Source organism: Myotis myotis, unplaced genomic scaffold, assembly GCF_014108235.1.
Source record: "Myotis myotis isolate mMyoMyo1 unplaced genomic scaffold, mMyoMyo1.p scaffold_m19_p_1, whole genome shotgun sequence".
Taxonomy (NCBI): domain Eukaryota; kingdom Metazoa; phylum Chordata; class Mammalia; order Chiroptera; family Vespertilionidae; genus Myotis; species Myotis myotis.
Window position 1 is genome coordinate 76,517,661 of NW_023416313.1, and position 16,870 is coordinate 76,534,530.

Sequence of the window (16,870 nt, forward strand, 5' to 3'; positions counted from 1 at the left end):
AAAAATAAAGGTTTCAACTTAAGCAGGCAGCGGGAGAAGCTTCTAACCAAGCTTATTTATATCACAGAGCCATAGAAAAACTCAGGAACTGGGGCACCAGGTATATCTGAAAATAATGGGGCAGAGAATAGAAGGATTTCATAAAATTCTGAATAAAAGGTTAGACATGCCTGACCCTCTGCCCTATCATTCACAGTTGAGTGACTGCCCTTCCCCCATCCTGATAGAATATTAACAATTTATTGGGTAACTTTGACCCAAAGGGACTTTGCACTTGGGGATACCAGGGACACCTTACTGAAAAAAGAATGTTTAAGAAAAAGTCTAACTCCTGACCATTGAATTTACCATCCCCATACCTTCTTTCTCTCCTTATTTCTTGGAAAAAATAGATCAGAAATGTGCTCCTCAGGCAAGAGACTGGTGGGATCCTATCTGGAAAGTTTCAATCTAAGAGAAATGACTCATAGATGGTGATATCTCATTGGAAATTTCTGGTGAAATTACCCTGTAATTACATTTATCAAGTGACAAGCACCACTCACATAGATAGCTTCCAAAGAACTTTCTAGTGCCTCACTCTTAAATTTAATAGGCACCCATGAATCACCATTATATGAAAGTATTTAATGTAAGAGTACAAACAAAAAGGAGAAAACAGAGATATTCTAAAGGAAACTTCAGAGATAAGAGATAAGAAAGCCAAAAATAACTCTTGGAGATTAGAAATAAGAAAGCAGGATTAAAATTTAAACAGGAAGCTGAAAAGATAAAATTGAAATCTCTAGAGTCAAAAAGATATCACTGTCAGAAATAAAAAAGAGCATAGAAAATTTTCAAGAAATAATAAAAGGAAATTTTTCAGAACTAAAGAACATGACTTTCAGGATTGGAAGGATCTAACAATTGTCCAGGGTAATGAATGGAAAAAGATCCACACCAAGTCGTGTCAATGTGAAATTTCAGGAAACCAGGAGGAGGGAGGGAGAGAGGAGAGAGAGAGAGAGAGAGAGAGAGAGAGAGAGAGAGAGAGAGAGAGAGAGAGAGAGGATGACATATAGAGAAGTAGGAAACAAAACGGCTTTCAAGATAATGCAGAAAAGCCTTCAAACTTCTGAGGGAAAATGGTTTCCAACTTCACATTCTACACACAGCCAAAATGTCTATCAAATGCGAAGGTAAATAAAAGTTAGATATACAAGACCTCAAATAATTATCTCACACATATCCTTTCTCAGGAAGCTTCTGGAGGATGTGTTAAACCAGGAAGTAAACAAATAAAATAAAAAACAGGAAGACATTGGTCACAGGGACCAGGATGAGAACACCTAAGAAGGGATGGTCTGGGGAATAGCCAGTCCAGACTGCACCAGGAGGACAGAGAACCCCAGGAGGAAATGTCACTGAGAAAAAAAGAAAAGGAAGAAGAAAATGATAACTAATCTGGAGCATTTGATTTAAAGGGTGAGATTTATACTTTGGCCTATAGAGTTTTGCAAATGAGTTAGTGGCAATTACATAAGAAGCCAAGTAAATTAAAAATTATTACATTTAGGGAAATGAAAGAGTTTTGAAGGAATAGATGATCTTTATATGTTCAACTCTGAATAATATGAACACATGCATAAGTTTACCTGCCCCAAACCATGTATCACTGTATTGGGATAATGTTGACAGTGGAGAGAGAAAGCAAGACAGGTGATGGTGCTTAGGAGAGCTAAGCCTTATCATCCATAGTATAAAGACAACATCACAACCTAAAAAATGTTAGTATGTAAAATTATGTAGGTAAATAACAAAAATAAGTTGCAAATAACTTAAAGATGTTAGCTTCTGGCAAACAGGAATCAGGAAAGAGAATAAGATAAAGCAGGGGACCTGTTTTTATTAGAAACCTTATAGATGCATTCGACTAAATATATGTAAAACTTTGACAAAAAATTAAAATTGAATTAATGACTGAAAACATAGGGCCCCAGATTGTTATTATTACTATTATTATTAACTGAACACACTTATTATTAACTCATCCACACTGGTTCCAGGAACAAGTTTAGTATGCAATTGATTACTGTGTTTGGCTTTCTGGCTCCTTTTAAAGTTTTTTTTTTTTTTTTAATTTTGTTTTATTGTTTAAAGTATTACAAAGAGTATTACATATGTCTCCTTTTTCCCCCGACTTGACATTCCCCCAGCCTCCCCTACCCCCCAGTGTCTTGTGTCCATTGGTTATGCTCATATGCATGCATATAAGTCCTTCGGTTGATCTCTTACCCCTCACCACCCCCCTCCAACCCTCCCCGGGCTTCCCACTATAGTTTGACAGTCTGCTCAATGCTGCTCTGCCTCTGTATCTATTTTTGTTCATCAGTTTATAATGGTCTTTATTATCCATAAATGAGTGCGATCATGTTGTATTTTTCTTTCATTGACTGGTTTATTTCACTTAGCATAATGCTCTCTAGTTCCATCCATTCTGTTGCAAATGGTAAGAATTCCTTCTTTTTTACAGCAGCATAGTATTCCACTGTGTAGATGTACCACAGTTTTCTAATCCATTCATCTGCTGATGGGCACTTAGGCTGTTTCCAAATCTTCGCTATGGTAAATTGTGCTGCTATGAACATAGGGATGCATATATCCTTTCTGATTGGTATTTTTGGTTTCTTGGGATATATTCCTAGAAGTGGGATCACTGAGTCAAATGGGAGTTCCATTTTTAGTTTTCTGAGGAAACTCCATACTGTTCTCCACAGTGGCTGCACCAGTCTGCATTCCCACCAGCAGTGCAGAAGGGTTCCTCTTTCTCCACATCTTCTCCAACACTTGTTGTTTGTTGATTTGTTGATTATAGCCATTCTGACAGGTGTGAGATGATACCTCATTGTTGTTTTGATTTGCATCTCTCGGATGATTAGTGACTTTGAGCAAGTTTTCATATGTCTCTTGGCTTTCTGAATGTCCTCTTTTGAAAAGTGTCTATTTAGGTCCTTTGCCCATTTTTTGATTGGATTTTTTATCTTCCTTTTGTTAAGTTGTAAGAGTTCCCTATAAATGTTGGAGATTAAACCCTTATCGGTGATAACATTGGCAAATATATTCTCCCATGCAGCGGGCTTTCTTGTTATTTTATTGATGGTTTCTTTTGCTGTGCAGAAGCTTTTAATTTTGATGTAGTCCCATTTGTTTATTTTCTCTTTAGTTTCCAATGCTCTAGGAGCTGTATCAGTGAAAAAATTGGTTTGGTATATGTCTTCCTTTTAAAGTTTATATCAGCAATTTTCAACCTGTGTGCCATGGCAAACTGGTGTGCCACAAGAATTTTTAAAACATGCAAAACTTGACTATATAGCTAGGGGCACTGATTTCTTTTCCCTTAGATTGTCAGATAAAAAAAAAATTACAACAGCCAACACAACAATAGCCATTAGGTGTAAATAAATAAAAATTATACCTGTTTTTTGTTAGCTAGGCAAAAAAAATTTATTTTTTGCTGTGCTGCTGGATTTTAGAAATTAGTTTATGTGTGCTTTGAGATGAAAAAGATTGAAAATAGCTGGTCTAGATCAAGGTACAGTGTGATATGAAACTCATAACTGCTCATCTCATAGTGAAAGACAAAGGAAGGAGATGACATGAAAGTCCAACCAATATATCATTATTGACATAACCCAATAGGGAAAACTTCCTGCTAGACATTGGACTCACACTTTCTCTTTGGGAATTATCTGCCATAACTGAACTAGAGATCCTTTCAAATTGTTTCTCCTTTTAAAATAAATTGGGATTTTCACTGTTTTCTTGGCCTGATAGATCCAATGCCAGGTTTGTTCTCATTCTATCTTTGTAAGAATTCCAAACTTATAGTTGTCCTTGTGACATCTCAGCTCCCTTAGATACAATGCCTTCTGCTCATAAGTCCCTATTATTTGTATATTGGCTTAAAACTCTGTCTCCTCTTTAATTTCCTGGCTCTTTCCTACTTCTCCTTCCTCATCATATCTTCTTTTTTTTTTCTCTTTATCTTTGACTTCTTTTTAAAATAGAATCTAGTGTATAAAATTACTTTTAAAGACCATTTTGATAATGAAATATCACATTCATAAATACCTTACCCACATAGAAACTATTCATGCTTCAAAATGTGAGCTCCCTATATTTCTGATATTTAAAGTAAACATCCATTTTTAGTGTTGACAGGAGCAATGTGTTTGCTTTCCTTTCCGATCCTATATAATAAAAGGCTAATATGCAAATCGACCAAATGGCCAGTTGCTAGGATGAGCACTGACCACCAGGGGGCAGACGCTCAATGCAGGAGCTGCCACCTGGTGGTTATTGTGCTCCCACAGCGGGAGTGCCACTCAGCCAGAAACCAGGCTCATGGCTGACGAGCACAGCAGCGGTGGCGGGAGCCTCTCCACCCTCTGTGGTAGTGCTAAGGATGTCTGACTGCCCGCTTAGCCCCGCTCTCAGGGTTCCTGGACTGTAAGAGGGTGCAGCACAGGCTGGGCTGAGGGACCCCCCACCAAAGAGTGCACTAATTTTGTGTACCAGGCCTCTAGTGTTTGTATTTGTTTGATTTCTTTGTTTCCTTAAGTGATAATTGGGCTGGCTTAGTGGTCATTTAACAGAATGTAGCTCTTAATTTAAGAATATAAGCACATTTTTTTTAGATGTCAGAAAAGTTGTCTGTGATTTCCTTTTAAGTACCTAAGCAAGCCTCATGCGAATTTTCTAGATTTCAGTCAATATTTAAAAAAAATAAAAAAAAACCACCTTTCCAGCAATGCTTTTGTCTTTTAGGGAGACAGATTAAACCTATGACATTACACAAAGATTCCAAAGGTCTTTTGGACAATATTAGAATTGAATCAGGCCAACCCCAGGGCCAAGTCAAGAGTGAACTCAGTTGCTACCTCCCCACTGAGCCAGCTCAGCCAGGCAGGGAAGGAGGGGGTGGGCCCATTCTGGGAGTGGGACGGTGAGGAGTTCTGCTTGGTGGTGCCAGAACCCAGGCCACAGAGCCTTGCTGAAAAAGAGGTGGACCGAGGGCAGGCCCCTCGAGGAGTGGCAGTGAGATGGCAGACTGCTAACAGAGCTGGAGACGGCAGTCACGGTCCTGGTATTAAACTTCTATAAACACATGTCTATGCACAGCCCGGTCAAGAACAAGATCATCAAGAGCAGCTTCAGAAAGATGCTTCAGAAAGCCTCCACCACACACTGACAGACAGGGGACCCAACCAGAAGGCTGCTGACAAGCTCATCCAGAACCTGCACATCAACCAGGATAGATATATCAACTTTGACCAGTACTGGACCTTGATAGGCAACATCATCAGCCCCATCACCATTATCCACCAATAGGAGCAGCAGAGCAAGAGCTAGAGGACCCCACATTGTCCCCTCATGCCAAGCTCTGATGATCCCTGCTCCTCATGCTAATCCCAGGTCCCCCTCTCAGCCTTCTGCCCACCCAGGCCCTGTCCTTGCTTCTCCAGACCTTCTCCTGATCCTTGCTGAACAGAGGGCAAGGGTGCTGTCAGGGACCCTTTTTGAGCATCTCAGTCTGGGTGTGCCTTCCTTAGGGTCTCAGTTCCTAGAGCCAGCAGAAATTGGGTGCCCCTCTGTGAGATCTAAGTGCTATTTGGGGACACCATGAGTTTCCTCAGTCCAACCGTCCTTCCCAATGTCTGGTGTTCCTGCCTGTTTGTGGGTCTCTCCTGACTTCTGGAGGTCAGCTTGCTGCTCCAGGTCTTCTTCCTCTTGGCAGCAGCAGCAAAGACCTCTCCCCTTCCCCTTAACCCTTCAGCTGGGCAGAAAAGACTTCCAGGGCTGCCCTCCAGCTGCCTCTGGGTCTGGGAAGAGCTAAGCAGGGTTGAGCCTTCTCTTTCCTGTTCAGCCTCTGAAGCATGGCAATAAAGCTGGATTTGGAATTTGTACCCCTTCACTTTCTCCCCAAAAAGAATTGAAATAGGTCACTACAGATACACAAAGTCACAGGTAAAATGATTATAGGCAGGCATAGAAAGGCCAATGAAATGCTCTGCTATCCCTGACTCAGTGAGTCAGGGGGAAGTATGGTGTGTTAATTATAGGAGCCCAGTGAGCTCAGTAGGGGTGATAAATGAATGTGCCCTTGGATATGAAACTGTGAAATAGAGTTTTACTTCAGTGAATGGCACCTTCTGAGAGTGACCCATGTCGTCCTTTAGAACTCAGATCTGAGACACAGTGATTCCTTCTGGAAAAGTTAGAGAGGAATAGTGAGTCAAGACCTGGCTTGGCTTGAGAGAGTGGCAGAAACAGTTGGCACTGGAGCTGGGGGTGGGGGAGGTGGGGGGAGAAGGGGAAAATAAAGGGAAAGCACTGGGCAAAGCATAGAATTTAGGTGGCTGTGGATACAAGAAAGATATCGTGAGTTGGAAAATCAGATTAGGCCTCATCAGTCCAGGCCATACTTGAGTCCTGGGTATAGTCACTTGCCCATACCACATGGGCAGAGAACCTCTTATCTCTAGACTTACGAAGTGGCCAACCAAAGTTCATCACTTGGGGGCCTGGGTGGAGGTCCCAGGAGCCTGGCCCTGATGTGGGTAGGGAAGAGGCTCGGGACTTCTAGCAGAGGGTGGTGTGGGGGCCACACAAGGGCTAGCTTCCTGCTAAGTTGAGTTTGCCTGAGCAAGACCAAGACTGCGTTTGAGGTGAAGGAATGTGTGGGAGGGGAAGTGGAAACACTGCCTTATTCAATTTCAGGGCCTCCAGGACAGCAGAGACAGCAAGAAGTGGTGGCAGCCAAGGGTGAGGATTTAAGTAATTATCACTGTTTTTATCACTGTCGTTGGAAGGTTCCAGATAGACTCTTAAGTAAATCATTCCTTTGGACCAAGATCCAGCGGGGCTGTTCTGTTCTTGGTGTTGGCAGTTACGACTATTAGAGCTGCTCTGGCACAGACACAAAAGGCCTGTGAGTTTCTAGGACCATTTAAGAGACATAACAATTACATCTTTGTTTAGGTAGAAGGACTCAAGAGCCATATGCTGGTCATGCATGCATCCTGATATAAAGGCCACTTGGACGGCTCGTGGTAATTGCATCACTCCCTCAGGCCCTGCAGGCTCTTGGCCCATGGTACTTACTGAGGCCACAGCCATGGTCAATCCTGATTATTCCTGGCACAATCTCACTGGACTTAAGGTTTTGGTAGTCTGGCCAAGGTTCAGCAAACCACGCCAGGAGAATCCCAGATGCTGGCGTCCTAGGCCACGTTTACAAGATGCAGATCCCTTCTTTCCCCTCCCATCCCACTGTTCTCAGCAAACATGTGCCTCTTCTCTGCAGGGAGCCCCCACCGCCATTCCATCAGAGAAAGAGGGTCCTGAGCCCATAGGCACGCTTCAGTGGCACACGAATCTTTCCAATTAAAAAAACACACACATAACACTTTACTATACATTGAAGGTCTGATTTCCCTAAATTTGAACTTTCTGGAACACAGCTCCAAACCTAAATTCAGGAAAGAAAGCCCACACACTAAAGTCACCCCACTTTGCACCCATGTTTGTCACACTGAGCTATTAACTATTAACTCTAACTAAACAGCATGTTTTTAACAAATGAGTTCTCCTACACTGCCCCCCCCCCCCATCAACACACACACACTAAGACCCAACTGTGGGGAATACAAAGAAATATTTGAATGAATGTGTAATTGCATATTATGTAATACATATGTATGTAATTAAGAAACACTTAAAAGGTGTTCAGGATGCTTTGTTTTTGAGAGTAGAGAGAGTTTATGTTTATCCTTCATAAAAATGGTTACGATTTTTAAAGCCTGTGTTCTGGAATGGATGAACTTCCCTTATCTGGAAAATGTCATTATGTGTGTGCAACACTTCATTTGCCAACTGAAGTGTCACTGGGTATACTCTGATTATTTATTTTTCTTTCAGCTTCGTCTTATATTCCTGTTTGTTCCAAGTCTTTGCACTGCACACAGCTTTCCTCCATTTCATCCTTTTTCTTGGTTGAAAGCAAAATCATCAATAACTTTAGATGAAAACTGCTCGCAGTAGCGTGCTGGGACAATCTGGTTTGAAGGCTCTGATTGATTTGCGTCTAAAGAGAAATGTAAACGGCATTGGTTGTATCTCTGCCTTTTCCAGACCCAAGTGTCCAGGCACCTCATTAGAGCCTCCAGCTTTCTGCTGGCACCTGTTGTTTCACACCATTTTATAGGCTGTCTGCTTCTAATAAATGAAATTATGTTTCTGCAGCACTCTCACAAGCAATCAAAGAAACACCGCCTCACCGTCTCAGAGCCCCGGCATTATCAAAACTATTGTCCCAGTACCAAGATGCAATGCGGGATGATTTATTAGCTTTTCTCTAGGCTGATAGCTCCAGAGAATCGCCACAAAAGGCAAGTGCAGATGCCACGCATTGGAACTCTAGAAACAGCCACATGCAATTTAAAAGTTTTATTGCAGATGATGTGGCCCCCACTAAAACTTTGCTTTCTGATGATGCCTTGACTTCCATAACCTGGGGCTCTAGGATAAGGGGTGATTCTTCTGAGTCCACAGGTCAAGTTCTCACCATGTTCAGTTCACATTTTTGTTTATAAGAACTACCTGTTCTCATGGAAACATGCTCACCACTTCAAGTGTTCAGGCTCCCACTTGATCTTTATTTTTTATGTCCCCAAATAACACCATATGATTTCATGAAAATACTGAGAATTCAACCAGTAAAGCTCTAGCTACAAAATCAACAGTGTGTGTGTGTGTGTGTGTGTGTGTGTGTGTGTGTGTGTGTGTGTGTGTGTGTAGGGCACCAAAAGGCAACATAATGCCATGGAAAAAGAGTTAAAACTCTGGATGCATCTAAATTACTCTTAGGGACTTGCTTTGACCTTCAAGACTTAAAGAAATTCTCCAATGCTTTAGTGAAGTAAATTTCAACTGTATTGATTCTGAGATCATCGTATTGTTGGAAGGAAGATCTGAAATGAATGTATGATTAGGCTGGTCTTGATTTAATGTGTGAAGTCTGTGACACCCAGGCCATCTTACCTGTACTGGTTCCCTCCCCGTTCACAACTATTCTCCTCCTTCCTTGCCTCTCAGGCAGAAATGCTCTCCTCACTACTTCCCTCTGCTTATTCCTTGTCACAACCTCCTTTTAGAAGAAAGCAGAAAGGGTCTGGTTATATAAAGAAATGTCAAGGACAAATAAATCAGCATATTTCCAATTTCTTAGGGCTCAAAACTTAAATCCAGGATATAAAGTTTTATTTGGTGGAATTTGGGATAATAATCAGTGATGATTTCTTAATAATCCAGATGGATCGTTTTTGACAGCATTGTCATCTTTACTGACTTAACGTGGCTTCCTCAAATATGGTTGTTTACTTTGGAAGTGGGGAATAAACTTGACTTTAGATACTGGGATTCTTCAACATCCCCCCCCCCCCCAAGCTTTACACAGAGTGTCATTTCCTCTATAACCTCTATCTCATAAATTGTAAATTTAGCCAATGTTATGAAGTGAAAGTTTATGTCCTCCCCTCAAATTCACACTACCAGTATGATGGTATTGGAGGGGGGTTTTTAGGAGTAATTAAATTTGGATGAAGTAGTGAGGGTGGGACCCTCATGAGGGAATTTGTGCCCTTATAAGAAAAAGAAGGAAGACCAGAACTTCCCGTCTCTGTCATGTGAGAACATAGTGAGTAGGCTGCTGTCTACAGGCCAGAAAGAAAGCTCTCGCCAGGAACCAAATCTGCTGGCACCTTGATCTTGGACTTTCCCACCTTCAGAACTGTGAGAAATAAATAGCTGTGGTTTAGGCCACCCAATCTGTGCTATTTGTTATAGTAGCCCACGCTGACTAACACAGCCAATATATCTGGTCTGGTTACCTCAATTCTAAATAGATTTTCCCGAGGGAACAAGAGCCTATTGTCTGGGTGAGTTGAGGAGCATTGGCAAAATGATTTATCATGCTTGAAAATGTCGCTAAGATGCAACTATGTACAACAGAGATTATAAGGCTCTTTATAAATAGGAACAACTGAAAAGGGCAGTTTTTAAAATTGTGGTAAAAATATATGCAACATAAAATTTACCATCTGAACCATTTTTACGTTTTCAGTTCAGTGGCATTAAAATACATACATATTGTTGTGCTATTATCGCCACCATCCATCTGCAGAACTCTTTTCATCTTGTAAAACTGTAACTCAGTGCCCGCCAGACAGTAACTCCCATTCTCCTCCCCAAGCCCGTGAAAACCACCATTCTACTCTCTGTCCCTATAAATTTGAGGAACCTAGGACCTCATATAAGTGGAACTGTACAGTGTTAGTCTTTTTGTGACTAGTTTATTTCACATAGCATAATGCCCTCAATGTTTATCCACATTGTAGCATATGCCACAGTTACCTTCCTCTTTAAGGCTGAATATATTCCGTTATCTGTATATTCCATGTTTTGTTTATCCTTTTATCCATCCATGGACACTTGGGTAGTTTCTAACTTTTGTCTACTGTGAATATTACTGCTATGAGTCTGAGGGTACACATATCTCTTTGAGACCCTGTTTTCAATTCTTTCCAATATACACACAGAAGTAAAATTGCTACATCATATATATAGTAATTCTTTAAAAAAAAAACAAAAAACAAAAAAACAGGAAAAAGCATTTCAAATGCTCTCTTCAAACCAAGACAACAGTGTTGCAGATGCATCTGTCTGTCTGGTCTATGAGCACATCTCTGTTGCTGAGAACAAGCCTCCTGTTTGTCTAATAAGAGGAAAGTGAGCAGGGGCTGGACATATTGGATGGGATGCAGCAGGCCTGACTCTTTCTCTTCCTTTATCCTAAATGGCTCCTGGGGAGAGCTCTGCAAACCTCTAGGAAGCAGTGTGAAACCCACAGCTCAATATCTTCATTGTGCAATGAAGGAGCTGAGGCTCATGGTGGGCAAGGGGGTAGGGGCTGGAGTTCTTTTTCTAAGACTGCTAAAATAGTGTGGGCAAGCTTGATCTGGAATCCACATTTCCAGAGATTCTCCCCGCTCCTTCACCCCTATACTAGTACAATGCTGTAGTCATCCTTGCTTTTATCTGAATCTTAAAAAAGGATAATGCCACTCACTAAGCTATTAACTTATATTCATTAGGTAAAAACTCTATTTCTCAGAGAATCTGTTTTCACACTGTTGCGAATCTCTGTAATAAACAGAGGAGACATTACATCTTCTTAGAGTGTAAAAGGAACTGTTTTTTGGAGTTAATAATGATTTTGTTGTGTAAACTTAAGAGAGAGACAGAGACAGCAACAGAGAAACAACAGGAACTACCTCCCCATAACCCTGCAGCTGCACTTGGAATTGAGCAAACAAGTTCCTGTGAGCGCCAGTGTGGAGTCAGAAGACACCATGCCTGAATTTCTCAACGTGCAATTCAGCCTCAGCTCCTATGTCCTCCTCTGGCATGTGAAGATGTGATACCTTCATATGATACTTTCACTTCAGGATCCTCCTCAGAGATATTGGGAATTGGCGGTTAGTTGATTCTTTTGGAAAGAGTTTATCTTCTGTTAGTCTGTCTTGATTTGTCAGGTCATGGTCATTCCTCAGGCTAGAATGATGACCCCAGCAGAATTCTGAAAGTTGCTTGTAATTAAAATTTTCTAAAGCCTGCAAGTATCTGTATATTAAAGTGTATTAAAATCAGAGGTCTCTGTGACTTTCATTTTAGGGGAAACCAAAGTGTTCTCTTCATTTAAATAATAAAAACAAATATTTTCCTGACATGTAAGGAAGATTTTTGTCTGCAGGGATGCTTAGGTGGGGAGCAATGAGCTCTCCACTGCAACGCACTGCTTGGAGCTCCCCCACAAGGCTTTTCCCCAGCCAAAGTCAGCAATACAAGCAATAAATATGCTCTCACAGTTAATGGTCACACCCATCAGCCTGCTACTTTACCTATAGGTAAGAGCTTACAACAGAGCCTGGGGTTGAAAAAGGGTTCTCTTTCTCTGTGGGCTTTCATTCCATTTTTAAAACGGGTAAAAGGCTTTCAGTCCTGTCTGACTATGAGCAACTGGCTTCTTTCCTCCTTTCCTCGTCTCCATCCTCCCACTAGTAGGTGGGACATGGAGGAGATGATGAAGTGCCGGGGCTTAATGAAGAAGAGAATCATCCTAATTCCTTGAACTCCTCCATCTCAGCCTACGAGCCAGGATATCAGCTGCGTTATTTGAAGATGCACAATGCATTTCTTAGAGTCACTGGGGTGCGAACAAAACCAGGGGTGTTTACAAGTGATAGCTTCCAGGACGCAAAATATTACAGGTATGGTAGGACTGGAAGGGCCATCGCCTTTATCTGTTGCTTCTTATCCCCGTAGCTTACAGCACTGCTTATTACAACACTGCTTATAATCAATGGAGCAGGGAAAACAAAACAGTGCAAAACAATTTTACAAAGAATTGGCAAGTGTCTGCTAGGATCTAGGCATTGTGTTAGCTGCTGGGGAGATTGTGGTATACAATACTAGTAAAAATTTAGAACCTGTCTATCAGGGAAACAGATATTGAAAAAGTGATTGCATGGGACATTAGGGACAATTTAGGAGAAGAGAAAAATTATGAGAGTGAGTGATTCTTGGTTTTTGTGAGCCATAAATGGTACTCATAAATATGTTTGAAATCTAAAGTACAAACACATCAAAAAGCTTTATATGAAAATAAAGATGATGAATTCAGGTGGGAGCTAGATCTGATCATTGGTTATAATCTTCCTAAATTAAATACGATGTAAGAACACATGTTGGGATCAGGAAAAAATCACCTTGGCAATGCGTGATGCAAAAGAATATGCTTTAAAGAAAGCATGCTGCTCTCTTGAAAGAGAAATGCTTAATACCACAGGTGCTTTGAGAGTTGTCGTTGAAAAGCATACATACTTGGAAATTAAAAGTGCTTCAGGAATCCCAGTTCTTCAAATGGGCAATATTTTTCAATGTTGTTATTCTATCGAAACTCAGCCAACGATGAGGTGAGGCAATTGTCTTTTTCTTTTCTTTAAATCATACATTACTGATCTCTACAATCGGAAAACATATTGCAGTTGGTCTGAGTACATGGCTCTGCTATACTACCCTCCCCTATTTGTTTGGCAATAATATTTCTGAAATAAATCATAATTATAGCTAACGTGAAAATAGTATTCTATGTGCCAGGTACTGTGCTATGCAATTTGCATGCCTTATCTTAACTAATGAATGACAAACCTCTCTTCTTATCTCTGTTGTATAGATAAATTATCAGACTCAAAGGGTTTCCTAACTTGCAGGGAAGCAAGGTCTGATTCCAGAGCTTGTACTTGCACTATCACATGATATGCCCTCTCCTATCTAATTAATGTAATTTGAATGTTTCTATTAGACAGTTTTGATATACATGATAGAAATTTGCCCTAACTGGTTTGGCTCAGTGGATAGAGCATCTGCCTGTGGACTGAGGGGTCCTGGGTTCGATTCCGGTCAAGGGCATGTACCGTGGTTGCGGGCACATCCCCAGTAGGGGGTGTGCAGGAGGCAGCTGATCGATGTTTCTCTCTCATCTATGTTTCTAACTCTATCCCTCTCCCTTCCTCTCTGTAAAAAATCAATAAAAATATATATTTTAAAAAAGAAATTTAACAGAGAGAGGGAAAACAGAAATGAAACCAAGTACAAATGAACATTGAAAGTTGGTGCTAAATCCCACTAATAAGGAAGAGAGATGAAATATGGCAATCTTGCCCAGCACCTTCCTACAGAGGCCCCACAACCCAGAACCCAGTTTTTAAATCTAACTTAAGCCTAGCTGTAAGTGTATCATTTCCCCTAGCTGATGGAAGCTTGAGAAAGGGAAAGGAGGCTCTGAGCAAAGGTGCCTGGAAGAGGAAATAAAGAAGAAATCAGGGTAACAGAGGCTTAGCAGAGGCTTGGTAAGTTGTATGTAAGAGACCTCTAAGTGGATGCCTTTTTCTTCAGCTTAATTGAGATATAATTGACAAACACAATTATAATATAAAATATATGTGATGATTTGATACGTGTAAACATTGTAAAAGGATTCTCACCATCAGGTTAGGTAACACATCCATCACATCATATGTTTGCTCTTGTTTTTGGAGAACACTTAATTTCTACTCTTAGCAAATTTCAATTATACAATATAATCAATTGTAGTCACCATGTTATACATTAGATATTCAGATTTTATTCATTGTATAACTGAAAGTTGTATACTTTTACCTACATCTTCTTATTGCCCTACTCCCCCAGTCCCGGGAGGAGTTTAGTTTAGCTTGCTCTAATGTGAGGAACTACAAGAAGTGGTGTATGTGTATGTGTATGTGGGGTGTGTGAGTGTGTGTGTGTGTGTGTGTGTGTGTGTGTGTGTGTGTGTGTATGGGGGGCATCTCTTTATGAAGTCACATTTTACTTTGAACTGCATTCTTAAGTCTCCATGTCTTCCAGCTGTTGTTCCTGCTTCCCCACCCACAAGACCCTAATTAAATTCTTACTATGATTCATTCCTTTAGGTGAGTCAATTCTTATAATATATTGCAAAATTTTTAACATCCCTTAAGAATGCAACTGAACCCCAAATGCAAATGTCAGGGGAAGAGCCGAACCTCTGCTTTAAATAAACAGTGAAAAATGGATATGAAAGGGTCAGAGATTTCCCAAACAGTGGTTTCCTGAACAATGTATGCATGTTCCTGCTCCTAAGTGAATTATGGGTCAGAAAAGATGAAATATTAAGCAAATTAGAACAAAACTTAAAGAAGATTGGGCAGTGGGGAAGGGGAGAGTTCCAGGAGGGAATTGAACTGGTGGGTTAATTATCTCAGAAAACTCATAGCATTTAAGTGAATTTCCTAATGTCTTTTCTGAGTTCCCGGAAAGGGATTTGAGTCAAACTGAGGCTAAGATGTGAACAGGACCCACCCACTTCTAAAGATCTACAACAAACTTATCAATTCAAAAGGAAAAAGAAAGAAGCATGAAAAGTTAATACAGGAAGTTGACATGAAGAAGTAATTATGGCTTCTCTCTGATTTATTACACAGCAGAATTGTCTTCTCGATGGCATTGTCATTAACCTAATTATTCATAATAAGAAAAAGAACAAAAGGGAAGGCCAGACATTATAGGCATGTCATTTGGGCAGCTTCATGAGGAAGCTACAACTTTACAGTCCCTATGGGTCCAAAGGGAGATAGATACATGTTCAGTAATGTTGGGGACATAGGGAAGGTGCTTGCTGTCAGTCACACCTGAGAACAAGTGTCATTGGCCAGAATGGGTGTGGCAACTGCAAGGACAGAAATTCAGGATATGTAATCCCCTGAACAAAGAAATTCACTCTTTGATGTTCTTACTGCTCTTGGGACTCTTGGGATTCCTGGGACTCCTGTGATTCTGGGCTTGTGGGGATCCTCTGTGTTCACCCACCTGGCCCACAGGCATGTGGAGCCCGCACACAATGAACTAATGGGCTGCAACTAACCTGATGTTGAACTGGACCCAGGTCCAACATGGAAAGGCAACTCTGGACACTGTCTTTGCTTCTGGCTTTCTTGAAATCCTAGCTGCACTTTTTCTATGACTAAACAAAGGGAAATGGGACTTGAGAAACTCAGGGATATAATTCCACACAAATAAAAATCACTCATTCTCCCATGTGAGTCTCAGAAAATTCATTTTCTCAAAATATCGTAAGATCTCCCACCCCCAGCACCCAGTGGGGGAAAAGACCCCCTACTTCGTCCAATAACATTCTTAAGTAGAATTTTGCCTACTGATTGAAGATTAGTATAATAAACAGGTTGGGTACAACTCCCATTGAAGTGGGACTCTATGAAGGGATTTGCAGAAGGAAGATTTGACCTTCACTCATAAGCAACTTTGGCCTCGTATGAACAGGCGTGAAATGGGAATTTTCAGTATGTTCAGACTCTGCCCGCCTAAGCTCTATCCAGCATTTCTTTTTTGTTTGTTTATTAATCCTCATCCAAGGATATTTTTTCCATTGATTCTTAGAGAGAGTGAGAGGGCAAGAATGGAGAGAGAGAGAGAGAGAGAGAGAGAGAGAGAGAGAGAGAGAGAGAGATATGTGAGAGAGATACATTAATTGGTTACCTCCCACACAGTGCCCCATCTCTATCAGGGATGAACCTAAAACCAGGTACATGCCTTTGCCCGGGAATGGAACCCACAACCCTTCAGTGTGTGGGCTGATACTCTAACCACTGAACAACATCGGCCATGGTTATTCAGCATCCTATCTAATAATAGACAAACATGATAATTAACCATAACTCCGACACGCTTCCCATTGGCTAATCAGGGAGATATGCAAATTAACTGCCCACCTAGATGGCGGCCGGCAGCCAGGCAGCTGAAGCGAACAGGAGCTTGCTTGCTCCAGTGAAGGAAGAAGCCAAGGTTCCCCGCCTGCTGCTGCTGGGCTCTGAGCTTGCATTCTAAGAAACAATGTTGCAAATATAGAGGCTAAATAATCCCCATGCTTTCAGCCAGCCTCAGAGCTAAAGCTGGCTCTCAGTTCCAGTGACAGCCATAGAAGGTAAATAAATCCCAGAATTAAAAAAAGAAAAGAAAAAAAAGAGAGGTTCAGAGCTTCAGTCACCCGCCAACCTGAAAACAGCACTCAGCTCCTCACCCAGACTGGCCAGGCACCCCAGTGGGGACCCCCACCCTGAAGGGGGTGTGATAAGCTGCAAACAGCCCTATCCCCTCATCCAGGCTGGCCAGGCACCCAAGCGGGACCCCCACCCTG

At 41.3% G+C, this 16,870-nt stretch overlaps 1 long non-coding RNA gene and 1 pseudogene across 3 annotated transcripts in view; one reads left to right on the forward strand and one right to left on the reverse strand.

The window, feature by feature from the left end:
• Positions 1-1,159: 1,159 nt before the first annotated feature.
• LOC118664603 lies at positions 1,160-5,391 on the forward strand (annotated as a pseudogene).
• Positions 5,392-9,081: 3,690 nt separating this feature from the next.
• LOC118656303 overlaps positions 9,082-16,870 on the reverse strand; it is a 40,054-nt gene continuing 32,265 nt past the window's right edge. Inside the window, exons 4-5 of one of the 3 annotated variants that reach the window (XR_004967577.1) lie at positions 12,982-13,121; positions 9,082-9,187 (exon numbers count right to left, since the gene is read on the reverse strand). This is a non-coding gene — a long non-coding RNA (uncharacterized LOC118656303). Of the gene's footprint in view, positions 9,188-11,545; positions 11,722-12,981; positions 13,122-16,870 lie in introns of those variants that run through there. The other 2 variants (XR_004967571.1, XR_004967583.1) reach the window with 2 other exon arrangements.